This window comes from Falco punctatus (assembly GCF_963210335.1).
Source record: "Falco punctatus genome assembly, chromosome: 12".
Lineage (NCBI taxonomy): Eukaryota > Metazoa > Chordata > Aves > Falconiformes > Falconidae > Falco > Falco punctatus.
Window position 1 is genome coordinate 21699582 of NC_137592.1, and position 22033 is coordinate 21721614.

Consider the following 22033-nt stretch of genomic DNA (forward strand, 5'->3'; position numbering starts at 1 on the left):
GGTTTTTTTAGATCTTTGGCTTCTGGAAGCAAAAGCAGGTTTTTTATTTTGTCCTTATTGCTTTACAGGAATGTAAACTTTATCCCATGTGGTAATGAGGAAAACTTGAATATATGACCCAAACACACCTGAAAGCTTCAGAAGCAAAACAAATAAAAGGGATTAATTATACAATATCTAGCTTCCCAAGAAAACAGTGCTAAATGCATCCCTCCATATGCTCTTACTGAATCCCTTCTAACAGCTTTATAGCCCTCTAACCAATTTCACCTGTATTTGAAATAAAGGAAGGTTCAACCACAGCTTCATGCATTTATATCAGAGCGTGCCACAGGGTTGCTAAGCCCCGTTGCTTATGGAAGTACATGTTCTCAAATCTCACAATTCTGTGTGTGTGTGTGAAATCTCACATTGGCACATGATTTTGACAATATTTCTGGAGCATCAAGTCTCCAAAGATTACAGAGCCACTACTGTAGGGGATAAGAAAGGAGGGTAAATGCGTGTACCAGCAGGAAGTGATGGCCCTGTACCTGGAGAAACCGTTGTGTGATGGATTCTACTGCACTGAACATGTCCAGGTGTGGGTTGGAAAAGAAGATGGACAGGTTCCTCCAGATTTCCCTGTGTTCTCCCTGGGAAAGACAGCTTTCCTCCCAAAACCATGTAACCTAGACAGTGCAAGCCCCAAAAGTAAAGTTCACTGCCTGTCACAGCACATTTGTCCAAAGGTCTACAAGCACAGCAGAGCTTCATGGTCACTTAGCAGCAGTATAAAACACATATACGGTACATACCCATACAAGCCCAGGCTTCCTGCAGCTCTGAGTTTAACAGGGGAAATCTCAGGCCCTCCACAAGCCATTGCCATAAGCCGCTGCTGGAGGAATATTTAGGAACTGAACTTCAGCCCATGAAGTTTCCTCTCTTTTTACAGAATATTCCCACATCACAGCGGAAGTAACAGCTGTGAACAGTTTACAGAATTCAAATGAAGGAAAACGTATTTACCTCATTTTTTGTCTCTGAATTGTTGATATTTCAATGATAAACCTGCCATATATAAATATGTGTAGACATAAACAACCACAATGCCTCTGTAGACTCATATATTGGAAAGGAACTGTATCATTTCACTCATAGAAACTTGGACGCAAGTTTTATTTTATTACTACTTCCTGGCAAAGAATTATATCTTCTTATTTTAGTTTCACTGGCTTTTCTATGTGATGCAGCACTACCCACACAACTCTCTTCCTGCTGAAGGAAGGTAGGTCCACAAGACTGTGCCAAGCTCACAGGACAAATACAGCCTAAAAACTTGCACGTATTTTTAGTTTAGGTTTCCCAAGTTTTTCAAGGGACATTACTAAGCAAATTTATAGGATTTTTTGGCAGGTGATCTTCCTATACCACAACATACTCTTAAATATCTTCAAAAGGAACATTTTCTGCCTTGTTGGGTGAAATATACCTTCTTACCTCTCCCTTCCCTTCGCACAAAACAGGGGAAGGGGGACACCTTAAACTCGCAAGTCAGAATACATAGGAATAATCCTATTTAACTAGATCCTTTTAAAGTCTTTTGAACACTAAAGTACTGGAAAAGTGACATGCATTTCCTTTGGCCCTACTCTTGGGAGGTCATTCAGCTTAGCATCTCAAAGAAAGGACTGCAGTTAGAAAATTCAGTACAAACCTATGGAAAGCTCACGTGGGAACAGATGAATTTCAGCTCATCTTCATAGATTACTGTTACCATGCTACCAGGTCTCTCTGCCCTGGCCTGGAACCATACTTTGGCCTGAGAACATATTTGCTGTGCAATTAAGCATAACCTGTCCTAGGCTGCTGACCTCCTAAAGAAGGTTCAGGACTTACCCAGAAGAGTACTTTAAAAAAAAAAAAAAAAAGAGAACAAGGACTCAGAAAAACTCAGGCTGGTGAAGAAAGAGGTCACAGAGGAAGGTCACCTGCTATGAATTTAGTATGTTAGAATTTAGGCTGTTAAACAACAAGACTCAAGGAATTTAGTTAAGTTCAGAAAAAAGAGACACAAAAGACTTAAGGCGAAAAGCTGAACAGCATAGATAATGCTCACTCTACCAAGATAAACAGTTCCAGTGTCTGTATATGGCTGGCTTTTTCAAATGAGTGTCGGGTATGAAAGGAAACAGGAGGCAGAGAATGGGAAGAGAAAGGACACTGGCTCCACGCACTAAGGAAACACACGCAGGGGAGAAGAGAATTGAGTATGAGGGATGAATCTTGCTCCGTTTACTCAGGCAACTCTATTACTAACATCCCAAACACTTCTCTGAAGAGTAAACTTATGACCACTTACACATCCTCAAAAAGTGTCCCACCTTGGCTTGAACACTTCCTCTGCACAATGGGGTGTGGACTTTAAAGAAGCCAGGCTTCAGGAGAAGTGGCTGCCACATGCAAATGCTCAGAAACTCCATCATAATATCTGCCTATATGGAGGACTGTTTCAGTCAGAGTGATCACTCCAATGATACTCACCCTGCTTACACTCTGCCCATCGCTGAGTCCAGTCCATTTGCTTCCCATGTAAACACTGCTAGTGGCATTTTTCACAGATCTGTTCCTAAAGAACTGGCATAATTTCATGCAGTAATAAACGAGCACTTCAGTAGCAGTTATATTGCAATGAAACTAATGAATACAGGTCTATGACAAGATATCAGTCTCACCAGCATTGCATCTCTGAAAAAGCAGCAAAAGGCAGTTTCAGCGGCAGATGAAATTCTGGAAAATCAGCTAAGGAATAGTACTCCTTATTCACATATATGACCAATGCTTTTTCACTAAAATATGGGACTAATAACATGAGATACAGCAGCCAAGAACAACAGATTTCTTAGAGGATGTGTATTCTGCAGAGTCAAAGAGGGAAAGGAAGAGGTCACAGTACTCAATCGTATGTCAGATCTTTTGAGCCACAAGTCAAAGTCTCTTCAGCATTATGGAAACACAAGTGGAGTCATTAGTCACAGTATGGAAAACAGCTGCATACTGGTAAATATCTGAGATCGCTTCCAGTATGCCACAGCACTGCATGGAGAAGACCTAATTGTTCCACTAAACTGTGAAAAGATTTCCAACTTAAATTCAGCTATTTTCAATCTTGTACCTGGAACTACTTTTCAGATAGGCTCTTTGCAGAGCTGCCATCATGGAAAACCTTATCAGCATAGACACAGACAAAAAGCTTTGTCACTCTATTTTATGTCAAGTTAAAACAAAGCTGCAAGTACTATTTGATTAAATCTTATTAAAATGTACAAAATCTACACAATGGAGTTTTTGTGCATAAATGAAGTAAGAAGAATGGATGTCCTTTGGGACCTCTCAAACTTCACGTCCTCTGCATGAATGGCAGAAAACATGAGTTCTGACAATCAACCCTTTTCTTCTGGGAATCAAGGATAATCAGTACTCAGCACAAAGAAATTGCTGCCACAGTTTTTGTTATTTAGGAATAGGTTATCAGCTCCTTTAGCATTCTGTCATTCAACTAAAGATAGTCAATTTTGTCTGCTCCTACACCTACAGTGTTTTCTCGGAATTCCTTTTATGTAGAACTGAATGTCTGGCACTTTAGTCGGTGGGTACCCCATGTACAATAACGCTACAGTCCATATTTCCCACACTTAAATGATGTGATCCCTGAGCTCTCCAGAGCAGGCTGAGATTTTTATCTTGTAATTAATATCAGACAGTCTTGTCAACAGAGGCAGGATGTCAGAGAGGTTAGTGATCAACCTGGCCAGAAAGTCTGTAAATCTTTCCATGGCATTCCTGTGAAACTTCCACCCGCACAAAGCTGCAGAGGCAGAGAGAGTTTACAGGGTAACTGCAGTAAAAATGAAATCATGTTCATTCTTCCATCCAGCATTGCAGAGGCATATCATACTAATTCTTACACATCAGTGCTTAGTTATAATCATTTTGTTTGGCTTGGCAAAATAGCTGGAAAAACAACAGAGAAATATCACTGAGGGAGAGTGGGGACTTAGATCATGTTCCCATGTAATTTTTTCATTATTTCCGTTAAAAGTATAATTCCTGCTAATAAATCGTTAAGACCTATAAAAACTATGCTAAGAAAAACCTACAACATGGAGAAAGAGAACATAAAACTCTTCCAGTTAAGATGGAACTTAAATGTATAAAAATGTTAGTTTTGCCGTTTCTTTTTATTTCTGAACTTTCACTGCTGAAGCAGTCATGACACCTCCCTATTCTGAAAGACATATACGTATAAACATATTGTGAAAGGTGTCCCTGCCCATGGCAGAGGGTTTGGAAGTAGATGATCTTTAGGGTCCCTTCCAACCCAAACCATTCTGTGATTATGTGATAAATGCATATATATAAAGATGTACATACAAAGAGACATATATACGTAAAGAATACTCTTAGACTGGATATTAGAAAAAAATCCTTCACCAAAAGGGTGGTCAAGCATTGGAACAGGCTGCCCAGGGAAGTGGTTGAGTCACCATCCCTGGAAGTATTTAAAAGATGTGTAGATGTGGCATTTAGGGACATGGTTTAGTGGTGGACTTGGCAGTGCTGGGTTAATGGTTGGACTTCATGATCTTAAAGGTCTTTTCCAGCCTAAATGATTCTACGATTCTAGTGAAAGAGTATTTTGGTACTGGGTGCAAGAGGTCTGGGGAGGGTATTATAGCTCTGAAACTGGACAAATAGCAGTGCAATAACATATCCAAATGGTGCTTTTATATAGGAGAGGTTCGAGAACTCATATTTAGGTTCAAGAACTCATATTTCATTTGGAATGCAAAGAAAATGAAAGTTCTCTTTCAGCAAAAAACCCAGGCAGCACCTATTGCCTCATGGGGGTTGTGAATCATAGGTGATGTGAAAGCCAATGCTACACAAGAGAAAATTTCAGTAATATTTATTTTTATCATACTTATCTCAATTCAAATATGTTATTCTTTCTACTTGGCACAGGAATGTGTGTGGAAGGAAACTGTCCAAGAGAAAAATCGTGAAATTTTCACTGACAAGGCACACAAAGAATAAAAGGCCCCAGAAAGATAAAGCAACTGCCTGGGTGCGTAGCAGAACTGCGAGTTCCTGCATGAGGAGTCCAGTGTTCTCTGCATGGAATCATTCAGTTGTTCAAGGAAACCAACCCCTCTGTGGGTAAACTTTGTTAGTATTTCCATCCATCAGAGCAATGTTCTTCGATCAAGACAATAATAATAGTCTTGGAGGGTGGGAGAAAATACTAGATTTTTTGGTAACCATTCTGCTAGCCCTACTTCATGTATTCTAGCATGAATAAGGTCTGCATGGTTTGCTCGAAAGCTCTCTTAATTAATGTAAACTACTGTTCCAGGTTCCTTACGCCTTTGTTTAAAATGCAATCCAGACTGTCTACCTGACTATTTTACAGGCACTATTCTCAGTATGAGAAGGTTAACAGTCACTGAAAATTAGCATAACACCAAGAATCAAGTTGTTTAGTTAATCAAATATATCTACATTCTGCTAACATTAAACACTAATTAACAGTATCTGCTAGCACTGACATAAATCAAAACTGTCCCCTTTCCTCTCTTGGGCACTGCACTGGAATATATCAGAACAGCAAGAATACTTGGAATGTTTCTTGCTTTTTTTTTTATTTTATTAATGATAAAATATTGGATGTCAACATGCAATGCTTTGTGCATTGCATCAGACAGCTCAAACAGTAATTGTGATGAATGGGAGTGGAAGGGCCAAGGTTACAGGCATTTAAGAAGGCTCTGTGGATTGAAAATATTAGGATTGATTAAAGGTCAAATACTTTATGGATTTATCAGTGTTGTATACATTTTCTCATGACATGGAATCACTTACACTACCTACAAAATGAAATAGAAGAGTGGCAAATCAGGTAACTTTTAGGTCTTTAACCCACATACAGGCTTAGCCATCAAGCATAATTAATGGCACTGAAATGTTTTAATTAGTCAAGCAATAAACTAGCCAACTCCCCACACTTCACCCTCCAGTAATTCCTCTAGCTTTACATGGGTTCACAGGCAACAGTCTTTCTCAATTGATCTTTAGTATTTACAAACATACTGTCTGGCAAAACATGCTTTTTATAATGGTGTTTAAAATCATATTTATTTAAGCCAACCAGCTTAAACTCTAGAGAGGATTTCTAACTTGATAGTTCAACCCATGCTCTGTGCTCCTTGTTTACTGGGAAAAGAGTTTGAGATGGATATCTATATACTATCTCTGATGCAAAGATTTTTCTAGGATCCAGACAAGCAAACGGCCACCTCCATTTGCTTCACAGTAGATTTGAACTGGCCTTCTGAAGTCTGTTATGTCGATTAGGACAGAGCAGAAGAGGCTGGAAGTGCAGGAATCTGTGGGAAAGGGCCTTGGATTTAGAGCTTTTCTTTAAGAATTTGTGCAAGTCAACTCTGCTGGTCTCATGAACATCAAGACTGAACCTTTAGCTCAAACTCCACAACAGATGTAAGTATAGTACTTACTTCAAACAAGAGAAATCAGGTTGACTTCAGCGGCCCCATTCTTCTGCTCCAGAGCCTGATTCAGTTGCCCCACAGAATCTCTTTCATTGCCTTCAGTGAGCTCTGAGCAACGCAGGGCTACATCAGTGCCATATCACGGGGCTTCTCAGTGTTGTCCCATCCCATCCCAGCAGTGCAGTGCTACCCCCATGTTCAAGTCCTGGCCTGGGATTTGCAATACACTGTCATTTGAACTTTATTGAAAGGAAATGGAAGTAGAAACCTGGTAGGAATCTCACCATAGTCTTGCACCTGCTTTTTAGGGTAGTCTTTCCTGTGTATATGCCTTGTACATTTGCACAGTTGACAAACACCTGGGGAGTCTGAGCAGAGAGGAAGGAGAGGGTTTTCTAAGCCAAAGCTTTTCTTTATGTACATCATGATTTCCTCCTGTTCTGAAAGGTGCTCATAAAGCTCATCTCTTCCCACACTACCAGCAGTCACACTCACAAATTAAAACCTTCCCAGTTATCTGTGTTTCCCAAAAGATGGCATAAATTGCTGTGCAACTTATCACCTAAGGCTCAGAATGGAGAAACAGTCATCAGCTTAATCAAGCGATCCCAGAAGAAATGACCCTGTGGGACAGGTTACTGGTAGCTATGATGCGTTGTTCAATAACTGAGCAAATCTTGTTCTCTGTTATCCTGAGGGGTGTGAAATGCAGCCTCAAAGGCTTTGCACTCAGCAGCATTGAAAGGGCTGTTTGAAGGGGATTCCTGTCTCTTTTCTAGACTGATTGCAGTGAAGGAGAGGCAGAGTGTGTTAAGGGCATGCACAGATGCCTCTACAAGGGAAGAAAGATGTATCGGCATTTAAAGAACTTCAGCATTTTCCCATTCTGTCTCCTGAAGAGAACCCACTGGTCTTACTGTTTTCCTGAGGGTGTGAACATGCATCTTCTACTCCACAGCTTTTAGATGCTTGCGTGAGAAACAAGGGTTAAGGCAACAGAACAAAGGCAACCAAGTTGAATTTTGGCCTCTAGTAGTGCCAATTTGTCGGTTATTATTGATTCTGTTCAATTTGATAGCAACCTCTAGTGGGTGGACATATGAAAACTCAGACCTGTTTCCTCAGCAAAGAAGCTTTAAAGAATAACACCCATTTAGTAGTATAATATTTGATTAAAGCAGACTCAAATATCCTAACTGTGAAGGTTAAACACAGACATGTGTGTCACACATGATGCAGTGAGTAAATGATGTAATGTAGATAGACCCGTAACAATGAAAAACATTCCAACACCACATTTTGGCAGAAAGTTTGATACCATATAAAACACAATTAAATGGCTATAAGTTGCATGGCGTGAGAATCGGTGTCCTGTAAAAATAATACAATATCTATTAGAAACTTTCCAAAATATTTAATCATATTTCAAAACAACTGCTCTGCTTTTGAAATTGCAGTTCCTTAAGCAGGTTTGTACCGTGCAAGCTAGCTTTCGTAGTTTTATTTTGGCAGGGTAATGTTTTAAGCTGCAGGCTGTTTCAAGTGCATTCGTTTATCATATCCCTGGCATAAAAAAGCTTTTGCAGAAAAGGAGGTCTAACATGACTTTGCTTTTCTCTAAAAATGAAATTTAGTTTATGTCACAGAATCCCTGCAGCACTGAGAGTTTTCTGGGGAACTGAGTCATATGGTGGTCCTGACCTTTACCGGTTCATGGGTACCAAGGAAGCTGCAAAATTTTAAGAAAAAAAAATAATGATGTGGAGTTATATGTGGTAATAAGCAACATGTTTTTACCAGACAGATAATCCAGACAAACTTTGTAGTTTCATTTAGAAAGTAAATGAGTCTCCCAGGCAATGGAAAGTCTCACCTGTCTGTGCTTCTGTAAATATTCAATACAGGCAATATAGTATCAGAGAGTAAACTATTAGGAAAACCTATCAGAGGCTACTCATGGAGTTATTCACAGTTGGTACTGTGCATGTTTGATATTTACAGTAGCGTCCTTAACATAAAGACGTGAAACCCTGCTGACAAAATTTGCTGATGACCGTGGTTCTGGCAGTACAGAAGTGTCAGAATGATGTTAAAAGGCCCTGAGGTCACCCAGTTAACAAAATGGAGATTAAATTGCATAGTACAATATGTAAGATAATGCATGTAAGGAGAAATAACAAGAACTTCTGATGTAAGCAGTGCATTCACCTGCCAGAAATAGGTCCTCTGGTTGTTTCTATGGACTCATGTCTTCAAACCGATCACATAATGCTATTGAGCTGTCACTGCGATGTAACCATTAGAAAAGTTAAAAGGGATGCACCCAAGGCTTGTCCACAAGGTATTTTCTACAGTGAAATGGAAACGCATGGGCATTGCACAAGCTAGGGCTGTGATCTCCTATGTCAAGGCATACTGTTCTTGTCAATACTGCTTGAGGAGCTTTCCAAAGGAACAATGGAGAAATACCTGGTGGGCATGGCCTGGGGGGAAGAGTGCATGGCAACCTATGAAATTGTCTCTCAGAAGCTGACAATTAAATGGCTCAACTTCAGAGAGAGATCAAGACTGGTCAGTCTGCTCAATGCAATGCAGGACAGAGATTAAACTCCTTGCACTGAATAAAGTGACCTGGTCACTAAGCACAGCCTGTCTATGGCAACACCAAGATCATCAGCTGAAAAACAGTCTGCCGGAGCCCTTCTCAGCTGAAAGGTTGCTCCTATTATCAAACCAAGCTCATTTAAAATTTAGCTAAGGTAAAAAGCTTTGTAGTAATTACCTGTAATTAATAACTTATTAGAATTCAATAACTGAAAGAGCAGGTGGATTTTGGCTATCAGTACACTAGAGAGCCAGCTTCCAAATTTTAACCAAACTTAACCCAAAACGCATGGGGACACCCCATAGCAGATCCACCCCTTGACAGCATGAGTCAGTGCCTGGAAATCACAAAATTCTTTCTCATGCTCCTTCTCTAATCAACAAACAGACCCAGGCTCAATTCATTTTTGTATGAGGCTAAGTTTTACGATTGCTTCTGATTGCTTTATGTGCATAGCAGTTAAATGACAAGGAAGGCATCCTACTTCACAGTTCACATGCCAGCTTTACATATGCTCATAGACATACTAGATACGTATCTAAAGCTCTGTGATAATGTGAGAAAGGAACACTGACAAAGCCATCTGTGAAAGGAAAGATTTTGGGGTCTGTTGGCTCCTTTCTTTCAGATGAAACCTACACAACATTCTTATGCCCAGGCATCTACAAATGGTGACACTGAAATCCATAAAATGGGCATAGTGAGAAACACACAGCATATGTCCAACACTAGAAAGGAGATAGAAGCTAGCACAGAAAAACAAGGAGTTTTATTGTCTTGATCACATCATATGGAGCATACTTAATTCATGTATTTATTTTTTTCTAATAGTCTTATCCTTTTATGTTATTACAGTGCTTCAGAAAATCTCAGGGTCTAGGGGGAAGTCTAATGTTTGCTGTTCTGGGATCATTTGAAGCCATGCATTCAAAGAGGACAAAATCACTTTTAAGTCTGCCTGTAGGAAATCTATCTTGGCAACCAGACAACTAGAATTAGTTATTAAAGGCATGTCAAATGAATAAAGACACCTCTGTAAGGAAAACCGCAAAAGCATTTACTTTTTCTAATTTGAATAGTGGGCTAATACCAAATCAGCTTTCATTTTCCACTCTCCCTTCACCTCCTAGACCAGAGGTCAGATCCAATAAAGATGAACGCAACTGAAAATCATTTTGGTTTTTTGCATCTATTACATAGCAGATGTATATTAAATAGCACTGCCTGGAAATGAAGCAAACTCACATAATCTGATGTGGCAATCCCCTTGTGGAACTGGTTCACTGCAAGGCAGAGAAGTCCATGGTATTATTAAAAGTCAGGAGGCACACCAGAAAGTGGGGGTATTTCCCCTTCCAGGGAAAGAAAAAAAAAAAAAAAAAAAAGAAGAGGTAGATCTTTCTAGTTCTGTAATGAATATTAAGACACTGAGACAACTACATTCAGGATCAGAGTTTACACATCTTCCTTACACTGGGCAACCCCTCTGGAATCATTTATTCAACCAGTAGAGACAAAAATAAGCACTTTTCATTGTAGCCAGAGTCCGGAGGAGTGGGAAGAATTCCTGCTTTTACCAAAGATTTCCTATATGATACCTTCTAAATTCCTTAGATCAAAAGAAGATAATTTGGGATTTTCATCTTTACCGTGTCTACATCAGAAAGCAGGACCACTGCACTGTTTGACTGTTACATCTGTCCCCACAGCTTTACTTGAAAATGTACAATTTATGTACATACCCACTGCTTCAAATTTTCCTTATCAGAAAATTGTCGGATTTGACCAAGGTCCAAAAGCAAGCATAAGCTTCTTCTAGACATTTTTGTTAACTGCTGGATAACATCTAATAAGAAAGGAGCCAGAAAACCCATGAGTGGGCAAATGGCTGGTATTTGTTGAAAGAAACGACTGCAGATTGTGGGTTTATCTTGATCTACTCTACTCAGGAGTATTTATTTGGACTAAAGTAGTCATAAAAAACAGCTTTAGCTGTAGCTATAAAAAAATAGGTAAATTGTTTTGACATCAGGTAGCATATACAGTTACTAAATTTGTCAGAACTGAGCACTATCAAAGGCCTTTTTAAGAAAAATGTACTACTTATACGCAAAGTAATTCACCTGCTTAATCAGACACAGGGAAAATTAAACAAAAACATAGGAAAAGGATATCTTGTGGGTGGAAAAATACTTGTGCCACTTACAGAAGTTGCAGGTTAGCTATCAAACATTTGTTTAGAAGGCTTTGGAAAAGGAAAAGTTCCAGATCTTATAAAAAAATAATCACCTCGCAGTTCATGTAAGTCAGTAAAACATAGCCCAAAGGAGCTTCCAGCCTCTGGAATTAGAAGTTCTCCGTACTTGCGAGGTATTAGCCTCTTCTTCATCACTTCCCAGAGCAGAATTTCTCAACCTTTTTCACTTCCTCCCTCCCAATTCTTAAAGCCCACGGTCATATATGCTACCATACCACATGCACTGTCTCAGGAAGAAAACTTCATTCATACAACGCACCAAGTTAAACACTGGAAAAAGACATCCTTGATTTCTCACAGCACAGGTTGACTTTTCTTCATATTACACTCACAGCTTGGCTCCAAGGAATTTCTCTATCACTCAGTCTAGATCCAGCTAACAGAGTGAATCCAGCTGAAATGCCTATTGAAATTAACCCTTTGGAGCCAGACACAAGCACCAGGGAAGGCATTCTCTTTGGCCTCTCTCATACCTACCTATAAACAGCAAGAAAACATCATGAAGTCATCCAGTTTGACTTCCACACTCTCTAGCACATGTATACCACAGGGAATGGAATTAACCCAGTTGCTCCAGTACTTAAACCATCACATTCCAATTTACCAACAGGTATTCCATATGCCCCCAGTGTCAACTTGAGAATGTTAAGAAATAGAGAAGCCACCACTTACTTCATACTTTGTTAACCCTGATGGACATTTTTGCAGCAATAATCATCAGCCCTGAAAAGGCAGACTGACAACTGCCCGGCATGTACCTTCACCTCTGTATTTCCTGGTTCTTGATCATGTTACCTTGATGCAAGACCTCAGTTCTAGAGGTTTAACCTCAGTTGTTCACATCCTGGAAAGGCACAAAGCCCCATTTCTGAATCTTAGTGCTTTGATAATACGGTATTCACTGTAAAAAGGATCAGTACTTATTGCAGCTCCCAGGTTGCCAGCAAGGGCAGGATATATTTATGTCCTGTTGGAAGTATATGGAGATACAGTTCTGTGGTGATCACCATAGCATATTAAAATAGTAGCCCACTGCTCTTATGTTGTCCATCTTTGACTTGGATTTGGGGCAAAATAGCCCAGTACTTCAGCAGGAAATTGTTTATTTAGACTCAAGATGAGTTCCTTCCTAAAATTCCATAGAGGCTATTTGAGTCCTGAAACATGAAGATTTAAACCTTCTCTATTGTAAATTTGAATAGACTTTTATTCATATGAATATTCAATATTTTGAAAAACTAGTTCATAAAGCTTTTTGCCTGTTTTGATACCTTTGTAGCACACAAATTTCAGAGGAACTATGGGTATGTAAATAAATATTATGTCCTTGGTGACTTTTTCCATGGGCATCATTGCATATTTACTTGCAAAACACTGAGCTGCCCCGGATATTTCTGAAATATCTAGTTAAAACCATGAAGGTCTTTTTTGCTTTGAAAGTACACACAATCAAAGTCTGCTGCATGCTGGCAACCCACAGTGCTATTTTGCTATTTTGGCTTCAAAGCCATCACCTTTCAAAAGATTGGTTAGTTGTGCTCACAGGGAGAAAACTAATACTAAGGAAGGAGATATCCCATTTAAGGAAGTACACTTACTGAGGGGAAAAAAATAATTAACTTCTCTTGTGAAAATTAGTGAAAACAGTACTCTGCTCCATAACACTGTTCTTCATACAGTGATCTGTTCATGAAATGGCCATAGTACAAGCAGCAGTTGCAAAACTATCTTGATGTTAACATGCCGCTTATCACACACTTGCTTTTTCTGTCAAACTTGATTCACAGCCAATAAGATGTATCACATGAAATCAGGCAAGGGAAGAAGCCTCCTGTCATTCGCTCCTTTTACTTTCCATAGGGCACAGCACAAGGAATGGCAGGCACTCTTTCATTTCAACAGATTACACCAAACTTGCATGTTATTACAACTCCACCACTGAGCATATGCTTAATTTCCTGTGCATCCGCAGCATACTAGGCTGAGCAATACAGCTTGCAGTATTTTCTCACATACCAAGACAATAAGGAACCACGTAAGTTGTCCAACAGATGTCTGCTGTTAAGATATGTTTTTAATCACAGAAGGACAAATCTAATAAACTAAGAATTTTCATTATGCATTTCAAGTTGTTGTCTCTGGTCCCTACAATGGCATTGTGTATCTGCTGGGTTTTTACCCCACAGCAGTAAATTAAAAAAGAGACAAAAGGAGTAGATCCAGAAGTCAGTCCTATTCCCCTCATTAGTATTTAGTGGGGTTAGAAACAGAATAAACTAAAATTCATGTGAAAGAGCATATATACACCATATTGTATTAATCAAATTAATTCCCTAGCCTTCTGAATCTCCTTTACTTTCATCAATATGCCTCTCTCCAACAAGTTTAAACTTTTGGGGTTTTTTGGTACAAGGTGACCTGCTTAAAATTAATCCATGCTTGAATTTTAGACTACTCTGGTTCTAGTTTGTCAAAATAGAAGTAATTTATACTAGAAGAAGGAATATGTGCTTGAAGCAACTTGTTCATAACATTATTAATTGAACACGACACCTCAGAGAAGGCAGTACATGAAGAACTAAAACTTTGCTTTTAGTCATAAATGTAAAACTGTTTTCTACATCATAATCTGCCAGACACATGAACAGGTAAGTAAAAAAGTGTATCATTAGGGAAAGAAATAGCGGCATCAACAATAAAGGACTAGGCAGGTACAAAAGTGTATCTTTATGGAAAGAAATCATAGCATTATGCATTGTCAGAACAATAAAAGAGAAGGTATACGCAGGTTTTACTCTGTAAGCAGAAGGGAGGGATTTTTTACCCAGGTTTAATAAAGTGGTCTTTGTACTTTTAGAACTGAAGATTTATTTCTATTATTCTTATCTCAGCTTTCTTCCCATTTTCACTTAAAACATGAACATTTTCTACACAAAAAATATCCGAGTTTTTCTAAACATACATGGTCAGATTGCATATCCACCACCTCTTGCCACCGCCACTGGAAAAGACAAACTATCTCTGCTAATCTGTAAGCTGGAAAAGAAGCTGGTAATGGTAACATGAATCCAGCACTGACACCCACATAATACCAAAGGATTTTATATGCAGAGTGTTTTTCTCACATTTTTTTTAATCACAAATTATAACTGCAAGACAGTGTGACTGTTAGGCTCTGCACAATCCCCATGCAAAAGACCAAAAGCAAACAGTAGAGGTAAGTGCCACTGACCACAGAGGTCCCACAGAAACAAAATATCCACAGATCTGAAAAATTAGTTATAAAGAGCCTTGCCTTTGTGTCACAAATACTATATTTCAGGAACTGTGATTCTACTACAGTTTAGCACACATTTAACAAAAGCTGGGTCATACTAACAGTATATATATAAAGAAATCGCATTTTCATAATTTGTAAGTTAGCACTGTAACCAGAAAGGTGTTTTCTGTGCTCATTGCCCTCTTATGGCTGAAAGGAATACCACCCTACTGGTGCTTTATTTTCAGAATGGTAATTCATTAGTGAAATATAAAAAAGCTCATAATGGTAGTAGAGCATCATAAGAATCAAATTTTCCAATGTATGGGTACTTCTAGTCTGGAAAGTTTTTTTACAAATGCTCCACAAAGTGACAGGAATTTCCATTAAACAGATTCCATGATGCTACTGGGACTTTCACAAATTTCAAACTTTTTACAGACTACCACAATATTGTGGGATCCTGAAAAAAGGCTGTGATTTCCAGCGCAGGCTACAGTCTCCTTTGTATTTTTGTATTAGTGAGGCTTATTTCTAACTGAATATTTCACTTCAGCCCTGGACCGACTGAACAGTTCCACATTTACATAAAAAAAAAAAAAAATCATAAAGTGCGGTTACTCTGCATTTCAATTCAGTACTTCCCTGGTAGTGCACCAACACTGGCACTCCTTGATGCTGCAGGGAGTGTGGGGGAGAGATGACTGCTACAATTCAAACCATGTGAAAGTCTATAGCTGCACTGGTGCCTCTTGTTCTGTTCCACAGCCTGATTTCAGAAGACCATTTGAAGTAATGCAATCCATTCGCTCACTCTCTGAGTAACGAGAACTGACAGCCCTGCGCTGCAATTGCTGGACATAACGCTAGTGCTGAAGTTTTACTCACAGCGATGTATCATGGAGGATGTGGCAGTCAACCTTATTGCTAAGTAGCTCAATGTTCTTGAGTTCATTGTTTTCCTTCCCTTGTATGTGTTCCTTCCTCAAGAAAATGTTAGTAGCCTGCCAAAACAGCAACAGAACACGAACATCATGAGGGCAGGCCAACACTGCTGGCAAAGCCACAACAGCCATGTGTGATATCCCAGCACCACCATAGCTGTTCTAGCAGGTGAATTGGAGGGATGAAAGCCATACATCAGCACCTAGATTACAATGCATGGCCTGTTTACATGCTTATATTTCTTTCCCATGTTCAGCTTCTCAAACTGTAAAACCAAGGGAGCAGATTTAAATTTGAGCAGGAAAATTGAACAGAGTTACAAGAAGGTGAGGACCTGCACCCCAAGATACATGCAGGGACACTACCCATCAATTGGGTAGACCCTGAGGTTTTTGCAGGAACAACCAGGCACAAAGCTGGAGCTTAGCACGAGTGTACAGGCCACCGTCTAAGTGGAGACTTGGTACCAGTGCACAGCAGTGCAAGAGCAGACCAAAAAAACCCAGGGAAGCTGTTGCGTAGAGCTCGTCTTGCTAGCCAGGAAAAACTGGAAAAAAAGAAGGAGGAGGATTTGTCTCCCTCTCCAGTGGTGACAGACTTTGGTGAACCTCTCTGGCAGTCACTCCTTAGCATTCTGTGTTTATTTGCTCCTGTTATAGGACTTTATTTTGAAAAGATCTATTTCCTAACTTGGCAATGTGCTACTTTACAGCCTATGCTTATGCAGAGGAGTTTTCTTTAAAACAATATTATTATATGAGAAATCACAAATGTTGCTGTGAAATGATAGTCTGGGAAAGAAAAATTAATTAATTCTAATGGAAACTAAAAGTGCTTGAGAGGATTATGTAGTACCACATTCTATCTTTCACATTTGCCATCTAAAAATAGATTGTGCTGTATCTGTAATTTCATTAGACACTGCAAAATACACAACTGGGAGTGTTCTGTCATTTAGTTTTCCTGTTCTACTGAACTACAGTATTTCTACCATCTCTATATATTGCTTTAAGATTATGCAAAGTCATGTTTATCTGCAAATAACTTTTTGTCATCCAAATAATTTAGATAAACTGCAGCAACACCAGCAAGCCCTAGAAGTTTCTAGAGAACAGCTGTCACATGTTGAATACTTCACACAGTTCAAGAAACAATGCCACTCGTCTGGTTCAAGATGACATTCCTTATCATCCCACAGCCCGGGCTTATGGGTTGCCATCTGTCCACCACAACAGTTCATCTGTGATTTTTATTAGTCACAGAAACTGATGGAGTGCTTGGTGGCTGCTCTCTATTACCAGCTTTCCCCTCACCCTGCAGGTGATAATGTGCCTCAGATTTACTGTGTGTGTGCCAGTCAGCTCTGCTGCCCACCAGTGAAGCGCTCCTTTGTGATCAAAAGGCAGGTCTGCAAACGGCTGCAGCTTAGGGAGCGGAGGTTAGGCACCAGCAACACATCCAGAACTCACGCAAAGCAGCTTCACTCAAACCCACAGGCAAACTGATTTTCCCTCGCGAAGCCTATTCCCTTTGCAATTACTGTTTTGGCAGGATCAAGAATCTCATCAATGCATATAAACACCTGAAGGGAGGGTGCAAAGAGGATGAAGCCAGGCTCCTTTCAGTGATGCCCAGTAACAGGACCAGAGGGCATGGGCACAAACTGAAACACAGCTGCTTCCCTCTGAACACCAAGAAACACTTTTGTACTGTGAGGGTGACTGAGCACTGGCACAGGTTGCCCCGAGAGGTTGCGGAGTCTCCCTCGCTGGAGATATTCAAAAGCCATCTGGACACGGTCCTGGGCAACTGGCCTTAGGGAGGTCAGACCAGATAACCTCCATAGGTCCTTTCCAACTCAACCATGCTGTGAAGCTGTGACTGGAATTTGAAGGAAACTTCCCTCAGACTCCTGTGTGAAGTCCATTCTTAAATCCACCAAAGACACACATAAACTCCGCAAAGCATATGTGCACAATCTGTCAAGATGGAATTTCTCAGTGCCCATCTACCCAGCGATTGCCTAGCTAAACCAAGAGTGAGACAAACTGACTTACTAGACCCCAAAAGAAGTTCTGCTTTTACAAGAACACATAAGGAAAGGTACAAACAATTCCTTGTTTAAGTCTCTGAAGCTTAGTTCAAGTGCCCAGTGCACTAATGAAGTTGCAGATGGACATAAATTATCTCTCTCTGCTCTAAAGTGAATGGAGACACAGAGGTTATTCACACCGAGGCTTTGCCTTCACCATGAAGATCTGTTTTACCATGGAATGTACACATCGGCTCAGAGAGATTTTGCTGCTAGAAGAATCACAAGGAGGAGGCACCATATGGGGCTTACCTAGCTGGCAATAAAATTTACAATTATATTGTCTCCACTGGGATTCAATACAGATAAGTAAGATGCAGTGGCTAATAATTATTTGTGAGATAGTTATTTTAAATGGTGAGGGGCAAATTTACATCCTGATGTAGGATGGCTAGGTAACAAGACAGTAAATGCTGCTGTGAAGGTACGCCGAGATGAACCTTTTGCCAAGCCCTGGCCATGATGTCCTTATAAATCAGTATCATCATCTTCGAGACTTTGTTGGCCTTCTAAGACTTTTTGAGCAGGAGAGGACATATAGCTACTTCTTCTCCTGTGTCATGTACTATATGTGAAACAAATCTGGAGTTACTTACACTCACAGGCTCCCCATCAGTCATTCTGAAGTTGAAAGACGCAGGTACACTGGTTACTTGCACTTTCTGCAAGACGTCTTACCTTAGCTAGTTATACTAATCAAGCTATTGATGTTAAAACAGCTATTTTGAACAATTTAGAGCCAGAATTTGGAAAACAGATTAAATACTATGAATCTCAATCCTACTGTTAACTCAGACTAGGGGAATCTCATGACCTCCAGAGTTACTACTAACTGACACTAGTGTAAGAGGAGAGACTAGTTTTTTATCTAATTTGAAAATGTCTCTGTCCTTGGGAAACATCAGAAAGCTGATCTTAAAGATGGAACAAATTTTTTAAATCCAGCCTACTCGCTTGAAAAGATTTGCACACATTTGTCACAGTACCACTTTGATGGAGCAATTCAGACATTGCAACAGTAATGTTTTTTGACCTTTTAATCAATTCCATTTTGCAAGTACTCCGCCTGAGAACCACAAAGGGTATTCACGGGACCCATTCTCTGGAGTCAATGGAAACTTTCTGTCAAATAACCGTCTGCAGAAACAGATAAAACACATAATGACAGGATACGTTTGTGGAGAATCTGAAGGCACTGGAAAAATAAATCTGGACCTGAAAGCAGATTAGTTAGAACAAAGGGACCCAAGAAAGATGTAAGGCAGCAATTAGGGCTAGAAAATTAAAAATATTGAGGAGTCTAATCAAACAGGACAGTCTAATCAATGAAAAGCCACATGCTTTCTGGGTAATTGTATACCTTCCTACCTCCCACCTCCCCCCCCATTTTTTTTGTGGTGGTTCTAACAGCCCATATTTAAGATAATTTCTTTCCTATAAAACTCAGAAGTCTAGGGATACCATCATTTTCATATTTGTCACATGGGACTTCATGCCCATTCCCCCGAAGTCAACAGCAGCTGTCAGTGATTTCAGTGGAAGCAGGAATGATGTTTCCTTGATGATGAAACTTGATAATGGACAAGTACGTGACAAGTGGACTTCCAGCACAAACAGCTCCAAGATCTTTTATTGCCTTTCCCTAGAAGAAAGGACTATCCCATCCGATGACACAGACAACCTGAGTACTTCTTTGTGGTAGTGTGCACTCAGACACTATGCAAGCAGATCTCCTGTGCACCACTCTCCATCTCAATCTGCTGTAACTATGTCACTTACTCGACAGTGGTGAGTAGACAAGTCTTAAGCGTAAATCTTAAAGCCAAGTTAGAGAGAAACATGCAAACAAATCCACTCATTAAAGAACCACATTAATTATTATTATTTCCCTGTTCTGTATCTCTAGTGCTTTTATCCACAGAAATGGGTGAAACCCTTTAGAGATGCTTCTGATCTTACATCTGAATGAGTATTTAAAGGTGGGATTTTAAATCAAGTTATTTAACATAATCTAACCAAAACTTAAATGAAAACTAAAGAATTTTATTTGTGTATATACCTAGAGTTCCCAGCCCTACAGTCTTTAGGGGAAGATACATCTGTGTTTGGTAAACGCATCTTACACACTTAGAATAATTTATTGGCACATGAGAAAACACCTCGCTCAAGCACTTCTGTAGGGACACAACCACACCGCACAAGGAAGAGCTAGACGAGTACAAGAGCAGTATTTTGTGCAGCCTTTAGGATTTTAGGTCCAGTACTTACAAGGAGTTGTAATTGTTATAAATCCCTGCCACACACACACACTCCTGAGTATATTGGGCCAGCCTTGCTGTAAAACAACGTCAAAATCTCCATGCCTTTGATCAAACACTGCAACAGACAATCAAGCGCTAATAACAGGGATACTGTACGGACTTACCATATTTTCCTGGCTAGCAGCTAATGCCATTTTCCTGATGGGAGCTTATAGAGATTTAATTAAAGCTACCATGTTTTAATAATGGACTCATTTAATAGAAAAGCTGCTTTGGAAAAGGACAGTCAGTCTAAATGCCAGTCTGTGTCTGGGACCTTCATAAAGTTCTTTTGTACTTAATACTGGTAGCCAAAACAACAATCAAGTCTTTGTTAACAATATCCTTGCAACAGAAGAGTGGCAGTGAAACTGTAGATGTTAACTCTTTCATTCTATATCTTATTATCAATTCCCAATTCAGGGCTTCTTTGTTCAGCTATCTCCACAGAAAGCAATCTGGGCCTGACCATGGCTCAGCCAAGATTTGAGTAATCAGTTACAAGCTATTCACAGGACTAATCAAAACAGGCTAGAGAAAATTAGTATTGGCTGTCTTAATTCTAAGAAATATGTCTTTTAAAACAGTAAAACAGTATTATGTTCTATAATCAATGTATTGATAGGTAATCAGAAATTGGTTTGTACAAAACTCTTCTATTCTTCAATAATAAAAGACAGTATCATTGGGATACAAAGATGCTGAAGGTTAGGGTGCTTCAAGAATTTACATCTAGAGCTACCCAGAGACTGACATATATACAAAACAGACTCCAAAATCTAGAAACTCCAGACAAACCTCGTATCTCCTACAGGCTTTCTAAAGCCTGCTTGCCCTAGAACAAAGAACATTGTGCAATGCCACTAAGTGACATCCAAAAGCAGTTCCAATCTCATCTTCCTTTCAGCCATCAATTGTTTTTACTTCAGTGTAGCTTCCTTTATTAATTTCTCTTTATCTTCCCATTTCCTTGGTCTCCATTTGTCTTGGATTTTCCCACCACAAATGGAGAATATGCATTCTATTTTAAATTTACTTTTTAAAAGAAAGTTGCTTCTCTCTGCTGTTCATTCTGTTCCATTATGCAATTCAGATCCTGATAGTCTGACAATATACTTATTCCCATACACTTCCTTCATCTGGGATTGTGTTTCAAATAAACCTCCCAAAAGCACTGTAATATTTACTAGCATATATTTTGGCACATACAAAATGTGTGATTGTATTTATATTCATGCCTTTTGTGCATATATATATCTATGCAGACCTTGAAAATACTGCGAATGGTTTTCCTAAGCTTTTTAACAATTTGACCCTATTGGTGTTGCCTGCTTTAAATCCCAGTATGACTCTCTTTTCATCCATAACATTATAAAAACAACACAGAAAGCTTAAAACAGCCAGATGCAAAACCCCACCAACTGAAAGAATCCTCTAGTTAGTTGGAATAAAAAGCTTGAAAAAAACATGTATTTATATAATTTTCCAAATTACATCTTAACCAACTTTTATTACCATACCTATCAGCAGTAAGATGATCTGGTTTGAAAAGCAGCATGGTGATTCAGTCTTTGTGGTATTTATAGATATTAATACTATTAACAACTCTTTTAGATAAACTTTTTTTTATCACAGTCATATTATATGTAGGATTTATATGAGGAATGTACTAAGAGCAAAATGTGATATTAAAATGTTAATTTTTTTTTTAAAAAAGTAACTTTAAGTGAAAGCTGATGACTACCTGTTCAGAGTCATTCTTCCATAGATTTCAAAATAGCTGGTCTTCACGGGTAGGCAGCATACAGGGTTTAATATCCAGAAACATGTAGAAGAATTGTATGTAAAATAAATAGAAGCCAATCTAAGAGAATGTTATAAAGTAAATTTTAAAAAGCACATATTTCATGGCAGCTTTTAAAGCTCCCCCAATCCAAAGTGAATTTAGAGACTTGATTCCAAGACACAATAGAAGAAAGAGTGCCTTAATGGATCAGCTTAAAGTCAAGCCCTTAACTCCTCTC

General features: G+C 39.2%; 1 protein-coding gene across 2 annotated transcripts in view; it reads right to left on the bottom strand.

The window, feature by feature from the left end:
* Positions 1-22033, bottom strand: part of LOC308072157 (uncharacterized protein) — a 145508-nt gene that overhangs the window by 43233 nt on the left and 80242 nt on the right. Inside the window, exon 1 of one of the 2 annotated variants that reach the window (XR_013931549.1) lies at positions 1-20446. This exon is cut by the window's left edge and continues 16079 nt beyond it. The exons of the other annotated variant lie outside the window; for it this stretch is intronic. The gene's annotated coding sequence lies outside the window, so the exon portion shown is untranslated. Of the gene's footprint in view, positions 20447-22033 lie in introns of those variants that run through there. 2 annotated transcript variants of the gene reach the window in all.